The sequence below is a fragment of the Enhydra lutris genome, unplaced genomic scaffold, assembly GCF_002288905.1.
Source record: "Enhydra lutris kenyoni isolate GAN:26980312 unplaced genomic scaffold, ASM228890v2 scaffoldscaffold12, whole genome shotgun sequence".
Lineage (NCBI taxonomy): Eukaryota > Metazoa > Chordata > Mammalia > Carnivora > Mustelidae > Enhydra > Enhydra lutris.
Window position 1 is genome coordinate 12,842,044 of NW_019154096.1, and position 7,643 is coordinate 12,849,686.

Consider the following 7,643-nt stretch of genomic DNA (forward strand, 5'->3'; position numbering starts at 1 on the left):
TCTCTTTACCATTTCTCTTTAATAACAGAAATATTTGACAATTACAAACTGCATGCTAGCAATTTATGAGCCAGCTGGTTAATCAAAGTTCTTAGGTGGAATCTCAGTTTTAAGATATTTTTTGCTCAACTGGTCTCCTACAAAGTGAAGTATTTCCACTACTTGGGTTCTCTACTATGTTGAATAAACTGCTGTGGACTTCACTGATTCTAATTCAATAATAATAGAATATCTCTTTAAATTTCTTCTTAAAATAACAAGACACAATGTCCTAATTCCTCCTATTAATCTATTTCATGCAAGCTATACTTTCTTTTCCAGCATTATTTGAAACCTAAAATGAATTAAACTTTGTTTCTAATTTTTGTGTAGATAGAAGCTCTTTTTGATTTGTTTAAAACAGTCTTGTGGAATTTATAGCTATCTTTCATGATCTGCCTACTGCACCATATAGCCTTTCTTTGTATTATTGCCAAGTGTCATTTAATTTGGTCAAAATAGCCATGAAGAAAATAGCGTTTCCATTAAGCCTCTAAAAATCTATAATGGATAATTCATAGTTCATGAGATTTGGACTTGGAGACAGTGAAAGTCATGGAACAGTTGTATGAGCCAGAGAGACTGACACCCAGATGTTGTTTTGTCTTTTGACAGATGCTCTCAGGCAAGTTCATCTGTCCTTCCAATCTGCACATATTAAGACTTAACTATGAACTGGGCACTGTCCTGAGGAATACATCTGTTTTCCTGACCTTTCCTGTGCTTAGTTGATGAATCTGTTATGACCACTTTACTAATCCACTAAAATGGGACAACACAAAGATTCCACCTGAAATGGCTTTGTGGAAGCTGTAATTGATGTCAAATTTAATACAGAATTATAACTTATGGAATACAGTATGGGGTTAATATCAAGCATATTTTAAAAACGTATTTTTGTTTCCTTCTTAATGCAAAATTATTTAAATAACAATAATTTGGAGTCCCATAGCAAGACTGGTATCAAGATCCATGCAAGAACCTAACCTTTTATTTATTTATTTATTTATTTATTTATTTTTTAAAGATTTTATTCATTTATTTGACAGAGAGATCACAAGCAGGCAGAGAGGCAGGCAGAGAGAGAGGAAGAAGCAGGCTCCCCTAGAGAGCAGAGAGCCCGATGCGGGGCTCGATCCCAGGACTCTGAGATCATGACCCGAGCCGAAGGCAGCGGCTTAACCCACTGAGCCACCCAGGCGCCCCAGAACCTAACCTTTTAGTTAAAAGTGTTTTGTAATTGGTTTCACAATGGCAGAATTTCTCCCAATAGTGAATATCATTATCAAAACACTCTGGAAAAATTTGTGATGAAATAACAGTAATAATAATAAAAATAATAATAATTGGGGAAGCTGTTAAAAATGGGGAAAACCTGAGGAGAGAGAGAAGGTGCATGTTTTATGTCAGCCAGTGAATATCAGAATAGGTACAGTAAAGAAATGCAGTTGTCATGGAACTCTTGGTAACTCACTGCAGGCAGGCAGTTCTTGCTTTCAGAAGCCAATTTATAAAATTCCCAAGTGATGCGATGGTGATTATCCAAACTAAAAAAGCATTAACCTAGGGTCTCTTTACACAGCCAGCTTCCCTAGGGTATTTCGAATAAAGTTTGACTTACACCTGACTTTTCAGAACAAGAGGATAAAATGAAATAAATCTCCAGTTAACTTAGTCTCCACAATTCAATTTTAAAAAGGACTCATGTTTTCAGATGCACTGAGGGAGAAGCTTGTTATTGGTCAGTTACTGATGCATTGGCCTTGAAGCAGCTGTCACAGAATGCCATCAGTGTTGTATCTGCCTCGTTTTAGGGGAAAAATAAGACATAATGGGTATCGTGGGTGGGAGTAAGACATGACCTCATCTTTAGTGTTCTATACAAGAGGTGGGCCAAAGTTCTGGAAAAGAGACCCCTATTCCCTTTCAACTCGTTATTTCTGAGAGTTCCTGGGGAGGTTTTTTTTGTTTTTGTTTTTGTTTTTTGCAATACAGTGATAGCAAATTAATTTATTTAGTACTTTTTCCATTCCATATCATCAGGAGGATTGATTTCAACTTTCCTTTTACCTATATCAGATCAGTTGGTACTCAAAACTGTACCACCAGACTCCATAAATGATTTGTTCATAGCACATTTCACTTCATCAGAACCATCTGAATAGATCTGCTGGAATAGTTTCTTTAAAGCTGCATCTCCCTCCAACTTCTCATTTTTTTCTTCTTCTTTGATCTCACCAACCAATTTATCCCAATTTCTTGTATAATGAAATGATGATGGATATAAGTTCTTTACATCTGCTATGAACTGTTTTGGTTTAGGCACATCTCCTTGCCCCTCTAGCTTTTCCCATCTCACAGACTCTGTCTTTTTCATTTTAATTTCAATCTTTGTTGAAAGTACTTTAAATGTGCTCTGTTCTGGTATTATAGGATGAAGAAGTCTCAATTTCAAATTGTAATCCTCTCCAGAAGGAAGTATCACCAAAGCAGACAACTCTTTTTCTGAAAGTTTCTGATCTATTCAGAAGAGATTTTTAAAAAGAACAACCATATCAGCTCAATGAGCATTAAAGAGCCAAGTGAGGCTAATGGCAAAACAGCCTGACCTCATTAAATAGACACCTGTTCCAAGGGGGCTCAGTATCTCAGTATTGGAGTCTAGGGCACAGTGTTAGTAATTTTCAAGCTATTCATCTGCTGTTATGATACCCCTTGTGGTTTAGAAGGCCAGCGTACTCTATGACTAGATAATCTTGCCCTCTACAATGTCCTTGGCTGGCAGATAGAATATGTACAGAATAACATCGGAGGTGGAAATGGTTAGGGGCAAACTTGAGTGAGTGGGGACAGACACAAAGTGGGGAATGAGGATCTTCATCCAGCTATGAAGAGGCATTTTGAGTTTCACTGAAGATATGTAGTCTTCCCTGGAGACAACCACTAGATTATCATTTAAATTATCATTTCAGAGGAGCAATGGCTAATGTCATTTGTAACCAGTCGGCATAACGCCTTGCATCAGTTTCAGTTTACTCAAAGTGGAATGAAAATGGTGTTAGAAAGGAGCAAATTTTCTTCAAAAATTGAGAAAAATATCTACACGCCTTGACATGTTGGGTATTTCCAATAAAAGAATTCATGGTTATCTACCATGGAGTCAGTCACTAGGAGAAACTTGCAAATTTTGTCCTAGGTCTTTGGGGATCACAGTGTATTAGAAGATGCAGAAACTCGTAATGAAGTTGCTGGACAAATGGAAAGAGACAAAGGATAATCCAGGCTATCTTCTCTGTTCATTACAGTTCTGTTTCCTTGGAAGCTACAAACAAGATAATTGAGAGTGTTTTACTTAAAAACTCCTTATCTGTAGTTCTGAACGTGGGTTAGCAATTCCAGTCGTCTCAAAGTGACTTAGATCCTCTGTGCCAAATAGGCTTTTCCATTCTTACGGATACAGTTTTCAAACAGCAAAGTTTCTGACATACTGATTTTAGGAAACACAATAATTTCTCAACATTCTGTCCTTTTGTTAATCAACAAAATCAGCATTTGCAGGTTCACAGCTTCCTCATTTCTTTCCACCTCCATTAGACCTGCACAGAATTACCTCCAAGAGGTGATAAGGTATTATAATCTCTAACCCCTTCCTCTACCCAGTACCTTCAGTACTTACTGTATACCTACTATAAACTAAATGTTTATAGTTGTATATACTATAAACAAGAAAAAAAAAAGAATAAATCAAAAAACCCAAAACAAACAAAACTGGTCCCCTCACTTCACTCATCCCCTCACTTCACATAAAAATGGTAAGTGGATCACACCATAGGACACCCTTGAGATGAAATGATTTCTCTAAGTTTCTGTATCTTTTCTTCACCTGACAGAAGTAAATGACAAAGTGAGTAATTTGCCAATGTTGCCAAAAGCAAGGATCCTAAAACCAGAAGAGTTGACTTCAAACTGGCTGGTCTTAATGAAACAGAAGATACACGGGAGCAGAAAACAGCCTGAGCACCACAGGAAGAGAAGTTGTTCCTCAGCCTTCCTGCCATGGAAGGGCATCTCTCTTTACCATAACTTATCTAACTGCTAATCATCGTTCATGACTCCCACACAGTCCCAATGTCTCTGCCAAACATTTCCTAACTGCCAGAGGCCACACTGACTCCTCCCCTCCATGAGTCGTTTCCAGAGTTGGAAGCAATAAACCAATGTAAACTCATTGTCCCCTATGTGGCTAATTATTATGTTCCTAAGAAATCAGGTTTGGTGATACCTTTCTGGACTGTACAAAAATCTCCTCCTGAATATAATACTGTGTAAGTCATGAGCAATGTGTAAAGTAGATCAGGTGTAATTGCTGTTCACCTTTGTAATGCAAGACACTAGGTGAGGCAAATTCAATATTAGTCTGTTGACTAGATGGATGGGCAGAGAGATGTAATTCATTGCAGTTTGTGATAAGTAACTTTATGCCACTTTTGTCAGATTATATTTTTAAAGGGGCAATAAATTGCAGTTTATGTACTTACAATCATTTCAAAGCCACTGATCCAGATAGAACCCTAGATTCCTGACATTTGAAGGGAAACCTAAATTTCAATCTTTACTCAAGAAGGGTAATGAATGGTCTCTTTGAGAAAATGTAGCTAATGGGCATAAATATATGGCAAGACTGAGATAAGTCAAGCCTTAGAAAAAGAACAGGAAGGAGGTTTTAGGAAGATTTGTACTTTATTCAAAAAGTTAACCAATTTAACCTAATCTTTTAGGTTGAGTCAATGGAATATAAGTTAGAGTATCAAAAGAATAGGAGCAATTGGGATGGGGATAAGGAGCATTTTTAGTAGGGGGAAAAATGTGAAAGAAAAGTCATAGGTATAATAACTAATGTTGAATCTCAGATTTAGCTCTAAATATTAGTTTTCTGACTGCAGGTTAACCATATCAATTGGTAGTATGGGCAATCACCTTTCTTTAAAAGATTTTATTTATTTATTTATTTATTTGAGAGAGAGAGAATAAGCAGAGGGGAGTGGCAGAGGGAGAGGGAGAAGCAGCTTCCTGCTAAGCAAGGAGACAGATGTGGGGCTCTATCCCAAGACCCTGAGATCATGACCTGAACTGAAGTCAGACCCTTACCCATCTGAGCCCCCATGTGCCCTGGGCAATCACTTTTAATGGTAGAATTTATCTTTTCCCTTTCTGGTGTCATGGGCACATCATATGTACTTGCTAACTGATGGAGACAATGGTTCTACCTGATTCTCTTGATCGCCATTTTGCCCTGAGTTTGTTATGAGCTGCACAGACTTGCTGGACAATAAATGAAAAGGTGTTATGTGGTTCTGTCACCCTCAGGAAAATTTCCCTGAATGGTCAGGAAAAAGAAAAGCACACCAATGCCCTTAAGCCTAGGTCAGAACGAGCTAATTCATATCACATTCACCAATTCCACAAGTGAAAGACATTGTACTGAGACACAATACTGAGTGTAGTGTCCAACACCGTGTGAAGAGCCTACCCTTCCTCTCCAGCCTCTCCCACTGCTGCTGTATTCCATCCTTCCCTGCTTCTGTTCCCGGTGGTTTGACTGTTACCTCTTCCACGAGGCTTGCCAGTAATATGGTTCTTGGGCTTTGAATTCCAAACGTCTTACAACTGAAACAGTTAGCACCCTCCACAGGTTCCACAGGAGTTGTCTGGAACCTTTCCTGTAGTTCGTGGGCTTTTTTCTTTTGTTAGTTGCATTTGTGTTTTTCTCTCCAGCCTTCTTAAGAGAAGTGTTTTGTATGTCTCATTCACTTTGATATCATCTGTAATGCCTATCAAAGTGCTCTATGGATTAAGAACTCAATAAATGCTTACTAGATTTAATTAAGAGTGCCAGGAAATCATGCAATTTTAAAAGTCAACAGATAGCTCTTTTTGCTGTTTTCCATCAAATGTCCACATGGCTCAGAGATCCCTTGAAAACACTAAATTAAGGAATTGAGTTCTGGTCATCTATCTTCAAGGACCTTTTACTGCAGTCAATTTGGCTTAAATCTGTTGTACTGGAATCCTACTAAAACTTAAAGCCCCAGGGGAAGGAATATTGAGAGTGAAGAAGGAACATTTTATACTATGGACAGAGAGAGAGAGGCCATAGGAGCCTGCCTGAAGGCCTGCTGCTTCCCTGAGAGCAGCTGAGGGAAGGTAAAATCAAAGGGAGAACCATGGTGTTCCCATCTCATATGGGCTGGGAAACAGGGCCAGATGCCCAGAACAAAGAAGAATGACAGAAGCCAGAAACCAGCAAGGGGTCCAGCTGGAAATCAGATGCCCAGAAGTCTAGGGCACAACACATGTAACTGTTCCTTGGTAGATCTCAACAGGGAAGGATAAAGCAAAGTTCCTTAGGTAGTTTCTCAAATCAAATTACAAGTTTCTCCTGCCACCAAAGGACAGATTGGAATCTCTGGAGAGGAAGATGTAAGAGTTATATTTTGAAGATTTCTCTTCATAATTCACAAAAATGAATTGACACATTTCCCATATCCAGGGTCCCATATTCACTGCTATTGCAGGAAACAACTACATGGATAAACAAAGAAAATAAAGGGAATTATTAGACAGTTCATCACAGTGGTTAAGTGTTGAGTTCCAGAGGGAAACCATGACAGTTTCAGCTCTACCAGGTGGACTGTGTAATGAGAATACACTTTGTCTGCCTGAAGTCCAGTTTCATTACCGAGTAATTTCAGTACCAACTGCTATGAAAACTGAATGGGATGACCTCTCCAAGGCACCTGACACAGGCTTGCACAGAATAAAGCTCAATGTGTGTTTACTGTACACAGTAAGAGAAAAATGAACTATAACCAAAAGCAGAATATGAAGGCAGCACAGGGATTGTTCAGGGAAGGTCAGTGGCATACTTTCTTAAGGAAATGGCAGTGGAGGCAAGTTCAACCATCTCCAAGATGCAGCCCTCTTCAAATTAAATAAGCCAGAATCACTGGAGAGTTATTTGAGATCAAAGATAGTCCCTTGCTCTGTACTTTAACCCCTGTACTTATCATAACATTCAAGATACACTTTTTTTAATAAATAAAGAACAAAATTAGTCCTTAGCAGACTGTATGTTATGTCAGTACAACATCTTCACTGGAACAATACTAAGCACAACAAAAGAAATCTGAGGTAGTAACTTGTAACCAAGTCAGGAGTCCCAATCTCAGGTAATGAGGTCACAGCCAAGTTCTGCCTCACCTGAAATCACAGAAAATCGCACATCCAGGATCCTTCTCCTTAGTCATGCTTGAATAGAAAAGGGAAAATCAGGTAGAGGTCAGAGAGACTAGTGATAATTACTTTCAAATAAGTAATCTTTTCCCCTCTTAGATGTGGGTTTCAGTCATAAAGATATCTCAGAAAACCAGAAAGTTCGCCTAAGCCCAATACTTGCCAATTTGAGTCCTCTCACTCATTTCTGCAGAAGACCTAATATTAAGATGAAGAAATTTTTAGGTTATTTAACACTCTATAGAACAATGGATCATCTCAATATTACTAAACACTTAATTCAAATAGAATAGACTTTACTTAACCAGTCA

The 7,643-nt window shown here is 38.3% G+C and overlaps 1 pseudogene; it reads right to left on the bottom strand.

The window, feature by feature from the left end:
- Positions 1-2,029: 2,029 nt before the first annotated feature.
- On the bottom strand, positions 2,030-7,346 carry LOC111144766 (annotated as a pseudogene).
- Between the last annotated feature and the right edge of the window lie 297 nt (positions 7,347-7,643).